The sequence below is a fragment of the Neolamprologus multifasciatus genome, chromosome 2 (assembly GCF_963576455.1).
Source record: "Neolamprologus multifasciatus chromosome 2, fNeoMul1.2, whole genome shotgun sequence".
Taxonomy (NCBI): Eukaryota; Metazoa; Chordata; class Actinopteri; order Cichliformes; family Cichlidae; genus Neolamprologus; species Neolamprologus multifasciatus.
This window is the reverse complement of record NC_140440.1, coordinates 34,343,111-34,365,538: the sequence shown is the minus strand read 5'-3', so window position 1 is coordinate 34,365,538 and position 22,428 is coordinate 34,343,111. Positions and strand designations below refer to the sequence as shown.

Here is a 22,428-nt window from a genome sequence, read left to right as displayed (position 1 = left end):
AACTAGCAAAACAGCTCCTGTGGTTTTCACTTAAGACAGAAACTTCTCACAAACAATTGTTGACTTCCTTTTGACAAAAAAGTATTTATTTATTTCATCAAATTACATTTCCTTTTTTTAGTGACCATGACAGCGCTGTTAGCAAACCCCAGTGGGTAAGCACAGTCACCCCTGCAGGCACCCATATGTTGCCTGTGTGATAGATGCAGTAGCATGCAGGAGGGTCGTGTTTATTGCTTCTCGTAATGTCCCACCAGAGGACTTTGCCCTATCGTTGTGCCAGTTTAACATGTTACACTTCACCACCCTAATACTGGGTTTGAGGAACATTTGATGGCACAGGGTACAGAAGGCTAGCCGCAAATTAGTAGGTTTGTTATTTCAACATTAGCTTGTCAACACCTCATCTTAATTTCACAGCTGAACCATATCTGAACCATATAAATGGAGACCTTGAACGCTTTGGCTGCTTGTGTTGAGGGGAGATAGGAGGTGAGAGCGTGTGTGGGTGTAACCGCACAGGCGCATTTGTGTCTACGCCGCTATGTATGGATGCGAGTGTGTGTGCGTGTCAGCATGTGTCGAAAAGGCATTCTCCTCCTCAGAGACATGTGAATTCAAAATAACAGACACAGAGATAGAAATAGAGGAGGAGAGACAGCGAGAGTGAGCGCGAGAGAGAAAAAAATAATCTCATGCTATGTTATCCTGCAAAACCTGACAAACCACCCCCGAGACTGATCTGGCTTAGCATTCAGTGTGGTTAGGAGCTTGTTTGTGCTCCTATGATTGGAGCAGGCTGGCTAAGTTGGCTTCATAACAGTCCAGTCACAGTGGAGCCCCAGTGGAGTCATGCTGCCTGAGGATGGCGGGCCTGTCTCTATATGACCACAGATATCAATAAAGGCAGCAGTGCAGTCCTCTGGGAGGCTGGACAGTCCCAAATTTCTTCCCTGAAGGAGGGTTATTAATTGTCTCGATGTTGTATGTGGTCTGCTTGCACAACATGCTTTTTTTGTTGAACATTTTGAATTCCAGGCATGTATCCCAGAATGCAATTAGTCCCCACCATTAGATCAAGCAACACATGTCTTCTTGCCTCGTGCCTGGTCTGGAATTATGGTGAAAGGGGGGGAGAAAAGAAAGAAATTAGTATGGAAATTAGCTGTCTTCAAAGCCTTTGGCGTTAAAGGTGGTGTAAGGTGCTACAGGAAGGTGGCAGTTCCCTTTGCAGATATGTGGGGAACAGAAAATGTAGGGATACAGAAGGATTGGCTTCCTTGGGAGACTCATATCCCCCTGTGCAAAGTGCGATTACTGAGATGGCACATGAAAGGCAGTTCATGCTGTTTAGTATACTTTAATTGTGCATTCAGTACAGAGTGGTCTGGGCTAGCAGATTGTATTTTAGCATCACACACCGACGTTTGATCCATAGAGGGTTGGAGGTCCTGAACGTTTGTAATGTTTACCTAATGGAACCAAGCCTGAGAAATGAGTCTGGTTTGCATTCGCATCCTTCGCTCACTTTTTTCTTGGTGTTATCGTTGGTGATAAACTCGCACAAATTCAAAACGCAGTAAACTGTGGGGTCTCCAGAGCATCAGATTTATTTAATTATTTTTTTTTTAAATCCAATGGATTTAAACCATAAAATCAACACAGCAATTTATAAGTTTGAAAAAAAAAATCTGACAGCATGTTTGACATTTTAATTTGGCGTGTTAAATATGAGGTTGACACTTACAGAACACACACGGGAATAAATGGACATTGTTGATGAAATGGTAGAACATTAAGCCATTAAGCTTGACAACCTTCTGGGGAGCGCAAAAAGGAGAGAAATGGCATTAAATTAAAAAAAAAGAAACCGAACCCTCAATCGTTTCAAGGGAACATTAAAACTTTATTTCGAAAAATAAAGAAAATTGGCAAAACAGTTTTTCGGCAATCAATTAATGAAGTCATTGTAGTTTAGACTTTTATGCATATTACTAAAACAGGGTTGGTGGCAGTTAATGCTGGAGATCAGTGTGGCTTTGAGATGTGATATAGTCTGTGCTGAGCCTTTTACTACAGTGAGGTAATGTGTTAAACGTGTAATAGTGGCCCATCATTTGAAGCATGGGATGTTATGGTTCAGATATACGATAATTGTATGCTGTGCTTCAGCAACATTTTATAGTTTTATGGAGTAATGCTTGGTTGTTGACTTGTTTTCACAACCTCTTAGTAGCTCATAATGGAGATAATGTTTGGGGTCATATGCTTATTTACACAAATTGAACTGAAGTGGATACAAATTTTTACTCTTATGTAGACAGTCAGTTCATTTGAGCAATAAAAGGTTGATCCCGCATGTTGTTTTTTAACAGCGTCACATTTGGATGCGCGCACACACACACTCAGACAAGCCCGTGTAATGATGCACATCTTACAGAAAATACTGTAAACAGGGAGTCTATCAGCCTGAGACCTGAATTCAATTTTAACACTGCCCCCAGCTGAACTAGATCTCACACGGTTGAAATCAATCAGTTTCTTGCAAAAGTTAATGAAACATACGAGAACACAGGAGTCAAATCAATGAAAGCGTTTTCACGGAGGCGTCTTTCAGCGATTCACATTTCACAGCAGCGTTACAGTATGCTAAACTTACTGGCATAATTAACCATAGACTAAGCTAATTAGTGAGTTAGCTGCTGGCCACTGAACCTAAAACTAAGCTCTGTGCAGTGAAGTATTTCAACTTGTCAGCAACACGAAAGGTTATGAGGTGCACTTTTCAAAACATTCCCGCACTACTCAAAAACGGTAAATCGCTTTATCAATCCAATAATTGAAAGAAATAAAAAAAAAAAACTTCATATCCCATATGGAAAAGAACTAGTAAAAACATATATGATTTACTCATGAAAGTGGCCACTTTCTCATTACTTTCATATATTTTTTTAGTAAGTATACAAAACATACAAGTTTCATTATATAATTTTTCAAGGAATCTTATATCTGTTTTCACTCTTGTATGCTTGTCATACAAGTTTCATACAAGACAGATAAAAACTTTATAAGATTTATATGTATCTTTTCCATATGGGATATTAGCATTTCTACTTAACCCTTTAAGACCTACCATAGAACCAAGTCCACCAGAGCTTATATTATATTTTTACATGCTGTGGAGCCATTTCTGGGAGCATTTCAAGTTGCTATACATCAATACAACCATTATAGCCCAGATTTTAATAATATGTCTGCATTAAGTAAATAGAAATTACATAAATTGCAAGAAAGTGCAATAAACTACAAAAAAATTGAAAATCGTTTTTGTATTTTTAACATATATTTCTAGTTAGAGAAATTTAAGAGGCTTATCCCTCAAAACTGTAAATACAAAAAAGTTGCACAAAATAGTTTCCCACCACAGGAAATTTATTTTGAGTGTCTTCATAGTTTTATTTTTGAAATACACCAATTTTTATATACTGCAGGAAAAACGAAAATAAATATTATGATGCAAATTTGCAAAAAAGCAGCATGTGCATCAAAATAAACTATTTCCAGCAGTGCAATATGAGTCCTAAGCATCCCAGAAACCACACAGAAAGTCATAAAGTCAAAGATAACTTTTAAAAACACCAGTATAGGCTCATGAGGCCCTGATGGTAAAAAACTACATTTCCGCGAAAATGACGTCACTTCTGCTTTCGGGCAGGTCATGGTGGACATGCGATAGTTCGCGCTGATGGACGTAGGAAGTGTTATGAACAGCTGATCAGATCGGCAAAGCGTGTTTCTGAAATATTATGTTTTTGTTCCTGCAAGCGCTTTTTATGCAGTTTTTGCAAAACTATATGTGGAAGGAAACTGTGACCGAGGACAAGCTGATGGCATAAGATGTAAGTACAACTCCTCCGGTTTCATATGCAAAAAAAATGATGCGCTAGCTCACGTGGTTGCAGAGCTACCGGGATTTAAAAGTAGTTGCGCAAAACGGAGCGTGCTGCTCTGACTGGTTTTAAAGGGTTAAATGATTTTATTTATAGATTAAATCCACTGCTGCTTTTTCAATTATTGAAATTAGCTAAAACTTTAATACTTAAATCTAACTGGACCGTTTACAGAGCGGGTTTACAAAAGTGTCGGTATTTGTTTATTGTGTACTTACTTTCAGGCAAACAGGAGATATTGCAGCTGTCAGAAAAATTCCCATTCTTGCACTAACCACTGGGAGGCTGATGCTGGTGTTTGTCTCCCTATCAAATGCTCGCTTTTATTGCCAGTATAATAAACGCATGCAGCACTACAAGAATAAAACTAGCACAGGTGAGTGATGTTCACAAATGGTGCTGCATGTTTGTAATGTTTTCTTATTGTTTTCTGCTTTCTTGTTATTGCTTTAATATTTCATTTCCCCCGTTATTATTTCGCCATATTTGCTATTTATGGAACAGGGGTGGTAATTCCACTGTTTTCATTTTCTTGCCGTCACTTGTTCTTTTCTCATTATGTATATTTGCGCTGGTTGAACGAGAAACTATTGAATGCAGACTTCTGCCAGTGCAGCAGTCAACCAACAAAACACTATCAGTTACCTATTCATGGTGATACAATGCTAAACAATTCACCTTTGACTCAAAGTGCACAGTCTGCCCGGAGTACTCGTGTGCTATGCCTGCAACGAAGTGCACTTTCATATCAGCATAGAGAAGGGACCAGTTAATCCAGAGGGTTATGATAGGAAAGTTCTTCTTTATCCACCTTAAGATGATCCTGCTTTTGCAGTCCTGCGCGGCCCCGATAACAGGGAAAAGCTGAGGAGAGAAAAAGCACACGGGTATGCGTTGGATGTACATGCCGAGGTCTGCAAAGGGCCGTGATGGCTCGCCCACAAAAAGCATGGGGTTTTGTTACCTTTGTGTTCACCGAGGAACAGAGCAGATGAGCACCAGGTTGTAGTCGTGACAGCAGTATAAACACACACTGATGGGGGAAGTTTAACAGTTGGACTACAGGAGATGTTTGAAGAAGTTGTTTTAGCCGCTGTGTTGTCGGGCAAGACTTAATAAGGTGGGCAGTAGTAAGAAAAATGGTTGGTGTGTGACAGTTGCAGAGTGCATAATTTAAAAGTACCCCGCGGTATTGCACAGGATCTTAGCAATGAACTGGCGGCTAGGAAGCAGAAAGGTGCAATCAAATGATCGAAGATGTAAACAATACGGTAAGTTTAAAAGTTTGAAAACCAGCAAAAGCACAAACAAACTGAATATTTACAGACAGTGTTTGGGAGTGACTGGTTACATGTTGAGCTGCAGAATAAATGTCACTGCAATCAGTGTAAAATATAAGTCATTTAGTTGCTTTGCCCCTTTTTTTTGTTCAGCCTATTAATGTTAGGAAGGATTACAAGGAGCTGTCTGTTCACTCCCAAGCATGAGGTCAAATTTTGAGTGATGTTTTTTCCCCTCTCTGAATTTGCACTGCCTCTTATTTGCTAATCAAATCATTCATCTAAGCAACCACAGTCGGCTACGCCAGTGAAAAGTCAGCCACACCAACATGTTGGATAAAGATGCCTTTGAGTGCTAAACATTTTCCTTCTGAAATCACAAAAGCTCTAAAATGACTGTAAAATGTAAATCTTCTAAGCGAAACACCTGAGTCGCACTGCTACTATAATTAGAAAATAAACGAGCATCAAAGAGGGTGTGCAGCTGCTCTGCAACATACAAAATATTGTATTTCCAACATTTCACTCGCACAGTCAACGCTCAGGTCTCAGCGAGTTTTACCTCCACTGCTGCCATTCAGCGTTCACTCCCACAGTGCATTGATCCTCTTGGATCGTAGCCAGAGTCCAAAGAGCAACGAGAAAACTGTTGAGTAGCAATTCCAGAGATGTCCCTCCTTTCTTTAAGAACTGCTGACATCATCTTCATCTCGTGACTTATATAGCTCTCATAAATTCAAATACATAGTTGGTTAAAACACATGAATAAGACGAAACAACTCAGGTGGAATACAAATAGCGATGCTTTACAACTAAATCATGAAGCAGCTCCTGGGGAAGCAGGACACTTGAGTGCGGACATCTCTCTTGCTATCTCCCTCTCTCCCTCCATTTCTTTTCTCCTTTCTATCCCCGTCTCTGGCTTTGGGGAAATTACCCATGAATGAAACAACTGTTGACACAAAGAGAATTATTTTTTTGCCCTTGCTCCACTGTACGGGCAGTGGATTATGAAATCCTGTGATCCAACCTCAGTCCTCAGGCCTCAGTAAACATTAGCTGACACATGGGGGAAAGGAATCCCCACAGCCTCGGGGCAGGACTGCCTCTTGCCAAAGTAAGCACCACCATCCGACTACATAGTAAAAGAAATAATGAAGTCAAGAGGTTCTTAAGAACAATTATCTTAACTATTTGGGTATTAATGGCCTTAATGGGCTGAATAGAAAAACGTGAACATGGAGCAGAGGTAGAGACTCATCTTTTATTTCTTATATTAATGAATGTGTGTAATCTGGGGGAACTGCTCATCCGCAAGAAAGTCTATTAAAAACAAACAAACAAAATGTTTGGAAGGACATTCATCAGGAAGGCCAGCTCTGTTCTGGGATGCACCCTGGACCCAGTGCAGGTGGTGGGAGACAGAAGGACTCTGGCCAAAATAACATCTCTGATGGACAGAGTCTCCCATCCCATGCATGTAGATGTTGCTGCAGAGCTGCTTCAGTGACAGACTGCTGCATCCTCGATGCATGAAGGAGCGTTTCTGCAGGTCCTTCCTCCCTGCAGCTGTCAGACTGTACAATCTGAACTGCTCCCAACAAACATAGATGTTTACATCAATGCTGTAACTGCAATAAGTTAGTTAATTAACCAATTCGCACTACAACCTGGTTTGCCTCTTACCTGTAATTATTTTTATTTAATTTAATAACTGTACAGTTCTCTCTGTTTATAGTAACCATTGTCCTTAATGTAAATATGTAAGAAAAATTGTGTATGTTTCTGTTCTGTGTCCTGTTTGTTTGTATATTTGTCTTTTTGGCTGCTGTTACAACCAAATTTCCCCTTGTGGGACAATTAAAGGATTATTCTATTCTATTCTATTCTATTCTATTCGAATAGCCTTTAGAATAGAATAGCCTTTATTGTCATTGTACAAAGTACAACGAAATTGGAGTGCCACTCCCTTGGTGCAAAATGCAATAATAAATATAAATGTAAAATATAAAAAGTACAGTAAAACAACCAAAGTACTCAGACAATAATAAGTACGATATATACAGGATAGCAGCATAATATAGTGACAATGGCAAGTATGGTATAGTTAAGCAGGTTTAATTGTTTTGTGCTTATTTACTCCGGTGATAGCTCTGGGAAAGAAGCTATCCCTGAATTAACATGACAAAAATACACAATCATAAACAACAACATGCATAAAACATGCATAAAGCAGTCTGTTTTGAAAACGTCACAACTGGTTAATAGATATTAAAAACACAGTGACTCAATGTCTTGAGCTGATCTGGTGATATTTCACTTTCAAAGAATTAGAATTTCTGATTATTTTCAAAGTGTTTCTGAAGGTCTTTCAAAGTTTTTGTTTGGACATCGGCTGCTTTTCCATTCATTTCGGTCGTGATGAATGTTTATTTTTCTTTGCTTGCGTTTTTCACGAGTCTTAAAAATGACCCGTGAATCATTCAAGCATTGAAAAAACGACTCTCAGATCTTACACATAACAGAAAACTTAGCAAAGAACCAATATTACATTTTAGGCACATTGTTATTAGCGGCCTGTTGCATAATTTGCTCCCATTTCATGAGTTGAATCGATATAAAATTCCAAGGATAACACCGTTTGTCAGGCATTAAATAGTATTTGTGCATCAAAAAATATGCTGTGCACTGTGTCCTTCAAAATACTTGAGAAAACTGGACAAGTGGTGGACAAAAGAAGAACTAACAGGCTTAAAAACACTACCTCAGAAGAACAGCATCTGAAAGTCATGTGCTGAAGAAATATGGGGAAAGAAATCCAGCAAAGACCTGACACAGGACGTGAGAGATGCATCTGACCCTTCAGATTATCCATCTACTGTTTGCTGAAGGCTCATCAGAAATGGCTCTATAGACGCATCGCTGTGAGGAAGTCGGTCTTAAGGAACAGAAAAAGGTAGAAAAGGCTGGGATATGCCGAGTTATAGAGGTCAGGTCATATGGAAGTGAGGGGAGAGGTAAAACAGTGAGTGTCTATCATATGCTATCTGTATAACAGGCATTTTAGGATCTTGTTGAAACTGATGAAATTATTAAAGCAGAGAAGTAGTGTCAATTTGATCCACCGTGCAATACCATCTAGAAAGTGACGATGATCTTGAACACACTGCCAATGAAGTAAAAGCAAACACTGAAACCCTGTAAGTCATTGACTGACCTCCCGAAAGCCACCAGAAGGTTTATGTTACTGCAGTATTTCTTCAGTGTGTGTGTGTGTGTGTGTGTGTGTGTGTGTGTGTGTGCACCAGCAAGTTAATACATGTCATAATAAATAGACTAGGGATGCAACGATACCAATTTTTTCAAACCGATACTTGGATCTGAGTACTTGCCGATACAGAGTACAAAAACCGATACTTCTACCACACACACACACACACACACACACACACACAAATACAATTAATTGGAAGACAGGTTTTATTTTATTCTCTGCCGATAAAAAATAAAATCGTAATAAAAATGACCACAAAAAAAATTTCAAGTGAAAAATAAGCACTTCTGTTAAATTATTGCAGAGTCTCCACATTGTAATTTAACAAAATATCACTGAACTATTGGCACTGTCTCGAGCTTTCAGAATAATAAATAAACACTTCTGTTTGGAATAAAATAAATACAAATTAGGTTTGCGAATAAAATAAACTTTTAAATTATTGCAGTTATTGCGGTCCACACTGCTGACATTTTGTTTAGCCTAGCTACAGCAGCCTCCAGTTTCTCTTTTTTATCTGGAGCTGCCAGTCTCACTCGTCTAACCCTGTGCCTGTTTAGCGCCGGATGTCCCCCTAGTGGCCAATTTAAAAAACTACAACAGAAATGACAAGCCACCCTCTGATTAATGAAATAAGTTGGTATCGGTTCATGGTATCGGTTAACTTTTACGAGTATGAGTACACACACATTTTACAGTATCGGCCCCGATACCCGATACCAGTATCGGTATCGGGGTCGATACTGTATCGGTGCATCTATTTTAGGGATGCACCGATACTGATACCAGTATCGGTATCGGTGCAACCCTAAAATAGACATCATGTCTTCACAGGACATTTTTCTCACAGTACTCTGCAGAGGCTAAGACCAAGACAAGTATGTGCCACTTCCTGCCTTTGTGAAAAGACGTGACTTCTGATGTTACACTTTAAACAAAAGAGCCCACAAGCTTAGCAGAATAGCAGAGCAAATCAGACAATGATAGCCCAATCAACTAATTCACACCGCATTAACAATAAAACTTTAATTTTGCATTTTCACAACGAGCAGTGAGGCCAATCAGCACATTGACTCCCCAGCCTCATTGAAAGCTCGCTACTCCAGTGATAGATACGGCTGTAATAAGATATAGTGAAAGCCAAGCAACTAATCTGATATTTCACCTCAGTGAAAGATAGGAAAGATATAAAAACGTATTAGGAGTGGGCACTAAGAGGATTAGTGTATAGAAACAGATGTGTGCCGCCGTTTTAATCCACTCATGCTTAACCCTTTGAAGCTGCCCAATCTGCTCCACGCAAACAATGATTATTTAGTCTTGCTTTTTATGGAAGCATTGCTCTTGTTTCAGACCAGCAGCTCTCCAGACACACACAAATCCCCCCCACTCGTTTAATTTGATTTTGTATGGAAGAAGGAAAAAAACACAGGTGAGCTCAGGTTTGATTAAGATTCTCTGTCCTGTGACAACGCCGCACGTCTCCAGTGAATTACTCTGGATTGATGATTGACAGTTAGTGGTTTTGCAGCTGTGTGTGTGTGTTTAACATATGTGTGTGTATCTAAATATGTCCCTCTCTGTATACCAAATGCTTGGTGGCTTAGTGCAACCTAATCTAACATAGCCACACTTTGAGGACACAAGATTAAGTACAACCTGACTGTGGAGGGCAATTAATCTTCCTTCCGCATACAAGCAGCAGCTTAAATTTGGTGTGGGCATGAAAGGTAAAAACACACAAGGTTGACCTTTCCAAGTATGTTAAAGCTGGTATTAGTTTAAGGGGGGGGGGGCAGTGCCGCTGAGGAACCTTTCAGGGCGATCATCTCTGTCGAACTGAAGGCCTCGGTCTGAGAGAGACAGATGTTACACAGGATATGAGGAGTTGAGCCCAAAAGCGATCCTGTTCAGTCACAAAGGTCTGGCCCTAAGGGTGGCTCCCAGCAGCCCACCTATCGTCACTATCTGCTGGGACATGACCCTGGTGACTGCGCGCTCTGAGGAACTGCATGTATGTTACAAAAGGGCACGGCCATTATTAAATCGTAGTCAGCGGTGGGTGGCGGAGACTGGGAGAAATAACAGGTGTCAATCTTCATTAAATGGGATCTGCCACCTCTCCAAATTCCAAATTATTCCCCTATTAAGAAGAAAAATGAAAGCAAAGATGCTCCCTGAATTTGACATCCTAATTAATTACTTCCTTCACATGAGGAATTGACTCATACTTCATGTCACCTTGGAGCCCTCGTGTGTTTTGAATTGCAAAATGAGTAAAGAGAGTTCACTATAAAATAGCAGAGGGTTATGAAAAGGCGATACTTTTAATTAGTATATTCGGTTTAATTATCTGTATTTTCACATCACGTCGTCGAAGCACAAACATGCTGGTTTCGAGCGCGTCGCTGAGTTGATTGTGAGGCATGAAACTCCAACACCCGTGATGGCGGAGCTCACTGACGACGTAATTGGCTATACTGTGAAATAGGCTCGAGTTTTATTATCAAATCAGTTGTGGTGAATTAAAGCAGTGTCTTTCATCCTGTCCTCTCACTTGTTATTTAGTCCCAGCACCACCAGCACCACCACCGCCACCAACCCTCCGGCAATTCCATCCCCAATTGTAACAGGCAATTTCATTCTTACAATCAATTACAGGTTGATTGTGAATGGTCCACAGTGAGAGGAAAAATGTGAAAAGATTAGAAATATGATTTGACTTCCATGGCTAACTGAAAAAATGGGGTGAGAAGAGGTTTTATGGCCGTCTCTTCCTGTCAGACACACAAATCACCACAGTATAAAGTTCTTTACAAGCCCAAGAACAGATTTTTGCATAAATTTCACTTTCCAGAGTAACCAGTGTCCTTGTGAATGGCACAGTGATAGTTTTGCAGCATTACAGATGGCTTGATATGATGAACTCAAAAAAATCCCCACCTCCTTCATAATCATGTCTGCAACATGACAAGTGAAGAATGCTGAGCATCACTGCAAGACTTGGCTCCCTCCACGTACAGTTGTACATCAACCGAAGCCTCTCATGCGTGCTAAATGTATGTCATTCTAGCTCACAGCCAACATACTCCTTTGGTGCAAATTTTACACTTGGCAGGGTGATTAACGTTTGTGATGCACTGAATCGGCTTGCCCAGAAAGCATCAGAGCTTGATAGAGCGGGACTCAAAATCCTTTCCTTCTTTCGCCTTTTAGGATGTTTTTTTCACCAAAAATATATTTCCTCTGTGAGATAACAGTGATATTATATTATCAGTTATTAAAACTGTTATATTAGTTATTTGAGACAAAATATCATTGGACACTCAGTGAAAGGATGCACTCCCACGGGAAATCTGTGAGTTTATGTTCCATGCAATTTATGAAATTTTGAAGTTAAAGGGTCCCTATAACCTTGGAGAACTGCCTATAGGACCTCTTATTCAGGAAACGCTCTGGAAGCTGCTGCACTTCTCACTCTTCTTGTGTCCCCGATTCAACTGCTTAGCAAATTGTCAGACAACCTACAAAGAGAATTATGGGCCCTGAGGGGTCTTGGGGAAATTGCACCACTGGCAGTTTTATCTGGGGGAGCTGCAGGGCCTAGACAATGCTCCACTTAAGTGTGATGACAGACTAGAGGGGATGTACCCAGGCCCTTTCTATAAACTTCACAAAACCCCCACAGCTGAAAACTAAAAATCCTGCCATCCCCTGCTGAAGCTGTCGCTGTAGGGCAAAAGTCAACTATGATAAATTTTAGCTTATCAGGCAACTTGAAAACAGAAAACATATTATTTCTGGATGTATTCCATTAGCAAAGTAAATTCAAGTTTTGCCGATCTATAGTTTCATAACATTAAACAAATAGTTTCTTTAACCATTCATTTGGATGGTGTCGAGCCTTGATGGATTCTGCATGTGAAAATCATCCATTATGAGTGTGGGCTCTTGCAGGAAAACAAATCAAAATAAAAACCCAAAGCGCTGACTTACTCGATGACAGACTGCAGCCACAGGTCAGCGTGCAGCGTCTGATACGTTTACATGAAGTGTGCAGTGGGGATTCGTAACCTCTAAATGAATGTGAGTCACATTAAAGGGAGCATATTTATTTGAAGTGATTATTATCACACAGACTGAAGGTTTCTGCTGGTATCAAGAGGAGACACAGTATTATTTTGCTAAGTTAACATATTGGTTTGACATTTCTGATGATGCTGCGTGATGTTGGTTTAAAAACTGCACATGACAACAGATATGAATGAATTTCCATTGAGCTGTTTCTTTTATAATGACTTGTTTATGAAGGTGTTCCTTACATGCCTAATCTCCTTTCACATTTGTGAGAAAACTCCATCCACATCCTACTAAATGCATATTCGTCTTATCTGAAACGGGCACTCCCTGTGTGCTTTGTGCGGCGTATGCAGAAGTTTCTCATTAAACAAAGTAATGAACAAGTGTATCAGTAGCAGGTTAGTTTTTTTTGTTTGTTTTTAATCAAAACCAGGAGTGGAGAAGTAAACCAAACAAGCTTAATATCTGTCTGACACAGAGAGCTAAGTAAGAGCACACTGGACATTTCCCTTATTACAATAGAGTGAGAGAGATAAATAGTGGAGCGAGGCTGACTGTGTATGTGGTACCAGTGCAGCCTCTAGCTGCCTGACCCGTCCGTGGTGATGAATAATAAATGAGCAGGACAGAAGCAGTTACCATTTGGAGACAGTTTCCTGATGAATGATTACTGGCTCCATTGGGTCTGTATTTGCATAGGAGATGAAAGTGTCGAGGGGAAGACACATGGCTGTTACTGTAGTGGAGCTATAATACTTTTGACTGCTGAGAAGGCAACTCTTCTAATGTTATAATCAGCTAGCATGGCTGGTCATAAGAGACCACACATAAAAAGACTAAGTGAAGATGGGTGACGGAGCACATGAGGTGACATTTCAAATGAGATGTATTTATCTGTTGGGCTCTTAAATTGGTCGTCTGCTCCAGCAGAAATTCCGATTTATGTTTATACTATTCTGTACAGCTGTTCCTTTAATAACCCCATTCATTACCATTGTGACAGTGATTAACACAGTGCAAAAAAATATGTATGAATATCTATATCCAGTGTTGGGGAGTAACGGAATACATGTACCGCCGTTACGTATTTAAAATACAAAATATGAGTAACTGTATTCCGTTACAGTTACCGTTTAAAAAGGTGGTATTTAGAATACAGTTACTTTGTTGAAATAAATGGATTACACGGCGGTACTTCCCTGTTTCATATTGTCGCGGGTCAGGACTGTTTGGGTTTTGTTTGACAGCTACGTTCTGTTGTTCCAGGCAGCAGCGTTACGGTTGCCATGGTTACAGGGTGACTCTCTCTCTGCGTGTTTCCTGGGTGAGAGAGCGCCTGTTGTTGTTGTGCTAAGCTAACAGGCAGAATGCTACAGGTATAGCTCTAAAGAATGTAGCATCATGGGCAGTGTAGTCCGTGCTGCAGGGAGAATGGACTGCCATACACGTTATGTGTCTGTGAGCGAGGGAGGGAGAAAAAGGAAAAGTACGAGCTGTCATCGAGCAGAAACGGAGCTGGAAGCATGTAAATATAATAATAACCACTGCAGCCAAGAAGAGAGCCTGACGAGCCCAGTTGTAAGTAAGCTATTAAGACTCGACTGTACACCGTGTTCGTGTTTTCCTCCAAAAACAATAAGTTCTGTTGGAGCAGCCTTTCAACGCCTCTCTCTGTCTCTGCTAGCAAAGTTGACCCAGACAACAAAGTAAAGCTAGTTTTCAGCTACGAGCTGACACAGAACCCACCGTATTAGCCAGAGGTCCCTTTACTACGGTTCGGAGCCGCGGACCTTCAGTAACAGTAATAAATCACAGCAATAGTACATTCATGTAGTTGTAAACAGCATGATAATATATTAAGTAATCCAAAGTATTCAGAATACGTTACTCTCATTCAGTAACGTAACGGAATACGTTACAGAATACATTTTGGGGCATGTATTCTGTAATCTGTAATGGAATACATTTTAAAAGTAACCTTCCCAACACTGTCTATATATATATATATATATATATATATATATACATACAGTATATCAAAAAGACTAATGAGGTTTTGCAGAAAATGAAACAAAACCAGTTGATTCATCCTTTTGCAGACAGATAAAGCCTGACTGCCACTTATTGTACTACAGCAGCTATGCCACTGTGCAGCAATATCTACTAGCGCCGAAGTGAGCGAGATAAGGATTTCATGGTCATCGCGTCAGCTCACAAGGCAGTTGTGGTGCTGCAAGGGAGGGTATGGCTTCTGGCTGTTCCTGCAGGGCAAGATGAGAAGTGTCCCTGTCAATGTCAGAACTCTGTTTACACCTCAGAGCAGCCACCTATGCCACCACTTCTCGCCTCACCACGCAGAATCTTGCTTGGTTTGATCAGCTTTTTGAGTCAGCTTAATCTTGTCAGGCTTAACAATGAAGGCTGATCTCCTCTGTTCTTCTTAGCAGTGGAATCAGCCTACAGCTCACCCTATTCAAACAGGGCCCAAGATTCCCCCAGAATCCATAATCATTTCTACGAGGGATTTTTGGATGTATCAAACATTCTCAAGTAAAAGCACTGATCTGCATTCATTCCTACCATAAGCCGGCCTGGCTGAATACTAAACGTCCCTGCTAAATTCTGAAGGCCCCCTTTTAACAGGGCCTAAGATATGCATAAGGGGGGAGAATAAGAGAGAGAAGTCATCTTCTTTTCTTTGTCGTTGAAAGGAGATGAAGAGACAAGTGTCTTTTAGTGCTCTCAGGGTCGGTTGGTGCTAAGAAAAAGATAGAGAGGAGAGGGAAAGCGCTAGAGAGTAAGAGAGAAAGCAGAGAGAGAAGGTGGGAGCCATCATTACCACAAGGCTACTTAAAAATCCTCCACTGAGGGCACTTAATAGAACCATTTGTAATAGAGGCTTCCTTTCACGATACACTATGTCTGCAAAGTATGGAGACGCTCTACATGTGGGTGGATGAGTGTAGAGAGTACAGAGTGGATGTTCTGCCCCCCAGATGTTTGCCTTCTTTGATAGCAAAGAAAGTCTGGTATGTACTTTTGCCTCTAAGGAATGTAATTAGCATTAGTTGTCCAGGCCACAGTATGGACAGCTCTCCTGCTCTAGCATTTAGCTGCGCCTGTAAAGCTCTTTTCATACATGAACTGAAACATCGTGAACCTTATCCTTGAAATGATATGTTGTATGATGTACCCTTTACAGTTCGATTCGACTGGTTTGGAAATTAAACAGACTTTACCTTGGCAGCATAAACTGATTGAGGGCAAGAATAGATTGTTTGCTGAATGTGGCTAATCACGTATGAAAACAGCTACAATGAAGCCACCCTAATAATTACATGTATAATTTGTTTTTCACTTATGATATGATATGTTTCTAAACATATCATATCATGTCTGTCTCATTTTATAATGTCTTGCTATCACTGAATCTCTAAATCTTGTTGTCTCCTGACTCTTTGATTAGTCTTCTGATAATTAATTATTTCAGTATTTATTTAAGGACAAATGGTTTTGATTATATTAGAATATTTTCTGTGACAGATTTTGAATCGCTGATTGGAAAAGAATGTGTGCGTGGGTTCTCTCCGGGTACTCCGGCTTCCTCTCACAGTCCAAAGACATGCAGTTAGTGGGGCTGGGTTAATTGGAAACTCTAAAGTGTCTACGTGTCGTGACCAGTGTTGGTCAAGTTACTTGAAAAAAGTAATCAGTAACTAATTACTGATTACTTCCCCCAAAAAGTAATCCAGTTACTTTACTGATTACTTATTTTCAAAAGTAATTAATTACTTAGTTACTTAGTTACTTTTTAAAAACACGATTTACAACCTGAATAGGTGATAAAGTGATAGATCTTTAAGCCCAATTCTACTTTTTCTGCATAATCATCATACAAAATGTAATCAAATGGAAAAGTCTCTTTTTTAAACTTGTTTTATTAGTTTTAATCTTTTAACTTTATGCATCAAGCAAAAATTTAATTATCTGCAACATTCACTGACTGGAAGAAATTAGTTTAATATTTAAACCTATTTTCTGCACATTCCAGCACATAAAATAAAATATTTTTTGTGTGTTTACACTCAGTCTTTGAAATAGATGCAAGTAAAACACAGCAGAAAATAAATAAAGTCAAAGACTAGCGGTCCTGTTGCTCTATTTTCACCTGTAAAGCAGGAGTGGGGTAGGCGGAGGGTTACCCTGGTGCAGGTGTGCAGCGGTCAGTGGAAGAATCCGCGAGTTTCTCTGTGAGTTTCCCATTACGTCGTAGCTACTCGGTGCTTGCTCGGAAGTTTAGGGGTTTTTTTCGCTGTAAAAAGAAGTTTTCTTCCCACGCACAACGGACACTAATGTTTTTGTCACTTTTTATGGAATCAAACTCAAAGTAAGGTCAGTACTTCCACGCTTTAAACGCTGCACGCTCATACTCTCTCTGCACTCGATATATGATCCATTGTTGATCTGCACACAGCTGTTGTCACAAACATCGCACTCGCTTACGTCACTGTCATGAGACATTCTCGCAAAAAAATCACGGTTTTAGTAACGCAGTAACGCAGCGTTCCTACGGGAAAGTAACGGTAATCTAATTACCGTTTTTGCAATAGTAATCCCTTACTTTACTCGTTACTTGAAAAAAGTAATCGGATTACAGCCCATCTCTGGTCGTGACAGACTGGCAGCCTGTTCAGGGTGTACCCTGCCTCTGGCTCTAAGACAGCTGGGATGGGCTCCTGCCCCCTGGCGACCCTGAAAAAAGGATAAGAGGAAGTGAATGGATAAATGGATGAATGATTGGAAAAGACAATAACATTTGTCAAAGTGGGTTGTGAAAAGTTATAATGGGAAATTCTAAAATCCTAGATCACAAATAAGGAAAATAACAAGTCGAAGGAATTGTATTGCAATCATATCTTTCATGCAACACTCCAAGCAACGCCCTTTTTATTGCCTTTACACCAACAAATTTATAGCTTCTGTTTAAGCAAAGACTTTATCATACTGTGTTACTTGGAAGCACATGATTTCAAGCTTAATCTGATTCATGGATTCATGGTGGACACTTGCCAGCAGTTAGTGGAAACAACTGAAATATTTGCTGAGGCAACTCTTTTAAAAACCATATCAAATGTAAAAAAAAAAGAATAACTGTGGCACAAACACAGCTTAAGCCAAAAAAAAAAATTCAGAGGAATTATGTTCAGTGTCCACCGGTGCTGAAACAAGCCACACTGTATCTCCACTCTTCTCTAAAACATGTAAGGTTTGGTGAATTATTTCTGAGCACGCATTAATCAGTCTTGCTGTTTGCACACTTAATACATCACCAGCATGCACACATTTGTACTGCATAAATAGTATGTTCCAGCAATTATATTTCTAATTATAAGCATGGATTTTTTTTCCCCTTGTGAAAACAGCCCGTGCAATAAAGACAAATAGTAAAACTTTGTTCCCAGTAATTTTAGGCTTGCCTGTACTGGTTAACATTAGCACTGCAGGTGAAGACTGTTCTGTTTCTGCTATCACTCAGATAGAAACAGAAAAATAAAAAGTAACATTGTGAACAGTTCAATAACTATTCCTCTAGATGTAATAAACTAATCTGTTAGCAAGTGGTCCCTATTCACTTTTTTAATGCTGACTCTGGTTATCAGGCTTCCCTAGTCAGACCAAATCCTGCTACAATAACACCACATAGTTGATTGACTTCATTTGTTCCGTGCAACCGTCAAAACCCCCGATGGAGTATCTTAGCACACTAATGTTAGCAAGCTAAGCAGTGTTTACTAATGTGACCTGTTTCACTATGTTAAAACTGTCCCCTCTAACCCTGAACAAACCTTCTGTGTGTCCGTTTCTGCCATCTCAGGAAACCTGTGTTAATTAAGGTTAAAGTTCTCTTCATGAATTCAAGGTTTTCTTAGTCTGCAAACAGTTTGTTTCCAGGTTTGAGATTTGACACCAGTGCTGGAGCTGCAATTGCACAGATCCTCCCCAATTGTTGCATTAAAATCAAACTAAAATGAGAAAATTGTACACTTCCTTCCTTCCATTCGGACATGCACAAATTGTAGGAAGATACTTTTGCAATAATGGCTTCTACTATTTATGGTATTTTTCCAGCTTTTCTTAGCACATACAATCCACTGTATAAATAGTGAACTAAGCAGGTCCTTAAAATCACATAAAAATTGTGCAAGACCTTTAAAATGAGAAAAACTTGACTGATGATAGAAAAGCTGCAGCTGCTGGAAAATGCTTGTGCTGTTTCAGTACAGGGTTAAGATATTTAAAAGGATGTTCTTGAAAATAATTTCAACAACCTTTAACCATAAAACTTACAATGAAATGCTTGGTTTGTTAACAAGAAGAGCATTTTCTTACTCAGAAGGTGGTTTGAAGTGTTGCACTATTAAGTGGCTGTTGGAAATTTACTGTTTTTGCTTCTAGTGAATCTAGTGAACACTGGATAAAAGGCATCAAATGCAAAGCTAATAGAAACATGCAAAGGCTGCGAATGTAACTTAAAAAGTTGTGTATTGGTAGAAATGACTACAAACCTAATCTAAGCAATCAACATTTGCATTAAACACAATGAAATGAATCGCATCTTTTCTCCAGACCTGCTAGATTACTGTTCTAAACATGATGGTCATATACATCAAAGATGGTGAGAGTTTATCCTTATGATGCTTAGAAGACGTTAAAATGAAACAGAACAAAATGCGGACTTTGTTTTTAACAATAATGGAAGGATTAAAACCTCGTGGCTCAAGAGTTGGGAGTTCGTCTTATAATCGGAAGGTTGCCGGTTTGAGCCCCGGCTTGGACAGTCTCGATCGTTGTGTCCTTGGTCAAGACACTTCACCCATTGCCTACTGGTGGTGGTCAGAGGGCCCGGTGGCGCCAGTGTCCGGCAGCCTCGCCTCTGTCAGTGCGCCCCAGGGTGGCTGTGGCTACAATGTAGCTGCCATCACCAGTGTGTGGATGGGTGTGTGACTGGATGTAAAGCGCTTTGGGGTCCTTAGGGACTAGTAAAGCGCTACACAAATACAGACCATTTTTTACCATAAAACCGTCCTGATTTAAAATTAAATTTCAAATAAATAATGAAATTAAAGTAAACAATTTTTCAGAGTGGATATCATTTTATGAACAACCATCCTTGACCATACAGCTTTTTTTGTTCACACAACCATGACTGAAAGTAATGTGCTCAATAAAGATGACCAAAAAAACAAAGCAATAAATCAAAACAGAGCATAAAAGGCTTAAATGGGAATGTAGCCCCAGAATCTGACGAGGCGTAAAGGATGTATGTGAAGGAGAGTTTTGTTGGGTGGTGGAAGAAGAAAAATGTTCTGCTTAGTGTCTGAGGCACAAGTTAATAAGATATATTCAATGTAACTGTGTAGTTAAGATTCTAGACTTGACTGTGGCGAGCTAGCCTGTCCAAATAAGTCTGAATTTATTCACTAATGCTAGTATTACTTAATACCATTAAGTTGACAAGACAGAACATGCAGAAGCATTTTCTTAGGTAGCATTACAAGAGTAAAGACTGAAACATTTGAATGGTTCATCTATGTTCACATTTTGTCTCCAACCATACAAAATGGACAATCATGGGGCCGTGGCATACATACTGAACTGCTCAGCGTCAACACGAGATTGCAGGGTAGCCATTGTGTAGTGATGTAAAAGTTTTCTTTTCCAGCAGATCTCCAAGCCATTCTGAATTTAAAGAAAAATCGAATAATATTCAAAGTTATCGAGTAGATCAGCAGAGTTTATCAATTAGTCCCACCAATCCTACTTTCAGTGGCTACATCATTTAAAAAAAACAAATGTAGACTGAAATGAGAAGATTCAGATAAGCTAATATTTGCAACTGAAAACTAGACAATTAAAGTTGGTTGTCAGTGGTAGATGGTAGTTATTTTTAGCAATAACTATAGCTATAAAAATATACTATATATATCTTTTTGGGTTTTTTTTCGCTTAACTCCAAAAAGTAACTACAAAAGGTCAGAAGAATAAAGATAAAAGTATAAAAGTAACTCGAGTGCTCATAATATCCATCGGTAAAAAAGTGAAATATTAGTTGGCTTTGTTTCAGTTTAAAATATGAGTACATTCCCACTTGGTATTCAACACATTTTGTCAAAATGTGCTTTGCTGCGCTTATGGTTGTAAAACGGCTTATCTTCAGGCTAAAACTGATTCACACAGGCAGCAGAAAAAAGGAGTGTATGCCACAGGTGATTACTGGAGCTAAGGGGTGTGTCAGCTTCTCTCCTTCAACTTTGGCCCTTGTTCTGAAGCAGGCAGTTAAAGCAACGAGCGGGAGTTGGCTCCACAGGTTGAGCGCTGAGGTTAGATGTCGGAAGCACTGGTCTCTTCTGGCTTAGAGGCGTAGGTCTGTGCAAGCATGCAAAATTGGCTGTGAGTTCAAAGAGAATCAGTGAGAGCGGGGAGTTGAGGTGAAACCTGTTATTTCTCTCTCTCTTTTCTCCCCGTCTCTCTGTTTGATTCCAGCTCCCTCTCTCAAGCCTTTTCTAATGATGACTCTATCTGCCTCCCACTGGAAGGCAGAAGAGCAGCGGCCTCAGGGCCTGCAGCACTAACGTATCAGCATCGCAACTCATGCTTTCCTCTATCTGTTCTTTTCATATCAACCCTCATTGAGCTATTTAGCCTTGAATATGAGCAAGAAGTGGAATAATTTAAGGATGTCAAGAATTTAAAAAAAATCCTGTCTTAAACTCACCCGCGATTATCTTTTTCTTTTTCGCCTTTTTCGAAAGCTGTCAAATAGATATGGATATGAATGTTAGATATTTGGAGTATAGTTGATGGATCAAATTTAAGCAGCAGAAAAACATTTGATCTTGAAAATGTGGTGGTTTATTAACAGGAAAAAACTGGGGAAAGACAAACCCGCTGATTCATGGAGTATTCTTGCAAGAGAGAAAAAGAAAATCCTGATGCCTTTCAGCATAGCCATATAACACAGCCTAATTATGCTTCTTCTTTGTAAAACCGAATGCATTTAGTGTTTCAAAATTATGTTTTTTCCCCATCTGCTGCCAATTAGCTCCACTACAACAGTGTAACGGGCAGATCCCATCCTACTCAGTGCAGGTGCTCCTATCAACCAGCACAACTCACAAGGGCAACAACAAAGATGAGAGCCCTTAGTGGCTTTCAACCCCTAAGTACTGCCTGTTATGTCTGTTTGAACAAATGACCAAGCCAAAATTTATCAAACCGTGCATTAGTGATAGCAACACAAACTAAACAATGGTCAGTCAAAGAATGAGACCATTTTAAAGTTGATTTGTTTCAAGAGCTTGGTGCTTTTGCAATCCAGGAAATGGTGCAATGGAGTTGACATAGTGTATCTCCTCTGTTCAATCCCATCTATATCCAACTGGATGCAGGTATGATACGGCGATGAATGACGTAGTCTGTTTATTTTGTGTCCCTTGAAAGTCAAAACTGAACTGAAACCAATTTGTTTTTGCACATTTGTGTGACAATGCCACTAACTCCAGCCTTCAAAACAATTCTGAGCTGTTGAAGCATGCACTGTAACGTGATAGAGAGCATCAAGATGTTAGCAGGAGATCCTTTAGGTCCTTTCCGTGAGCTGCAAGGTACGGCATCAATAGACTAGACGTGTTTTTTTCCCACAGACGCCACAGATGCTCAACTGAACTGAGATCTGCAGGATTTTAATTCCTCAAACACTTTGTCATGCTCCTCAAACCATTCTTTATCATTCTCTACCACGGCCATCAGGGAATACAGTTGCCTTGAAGGGGAACATAGTTTG

General features: G+C 39.8%; 2 long non-coding RNA genes across 2 annotated transcripts in view; both read left to right on the top strand.

Annotated features, from left to right (window-relative positions):
* The window catches only part of LOC146524965 (uncharacterized), a 214,718-nt gene extending 206,035 nt beyond the window's left edge, over nt 1–8,683 (top strand). Inside the window, exon 2 of the long non-coding RNA XR_014868823.1 lies at nt 8,571–8,683. This is a non-coding gene — a long non-coding RNA (uncharacterized LOC146524965). The remainder of the gene's footprint in view (nt 1–8,570) is intronic.
* Nucleotides 8,684–12,303: 3,620 nt separating this feature from the next.
* Nucleotides 12,304–20,073, top strand: LOC146524964 (uncharacterized). Its single transcript, XR_014868654.1, has 2 exons — nt 12,304–16,264; nt 17,262–20,073. It is a non-coding gene; the product is annotated as an uncharacterized LOC146524964 (long non-coding RNA).
* The last annotated feature ends 2,355 nt before the right edge of the window (nt 20,074–22,428 follow it).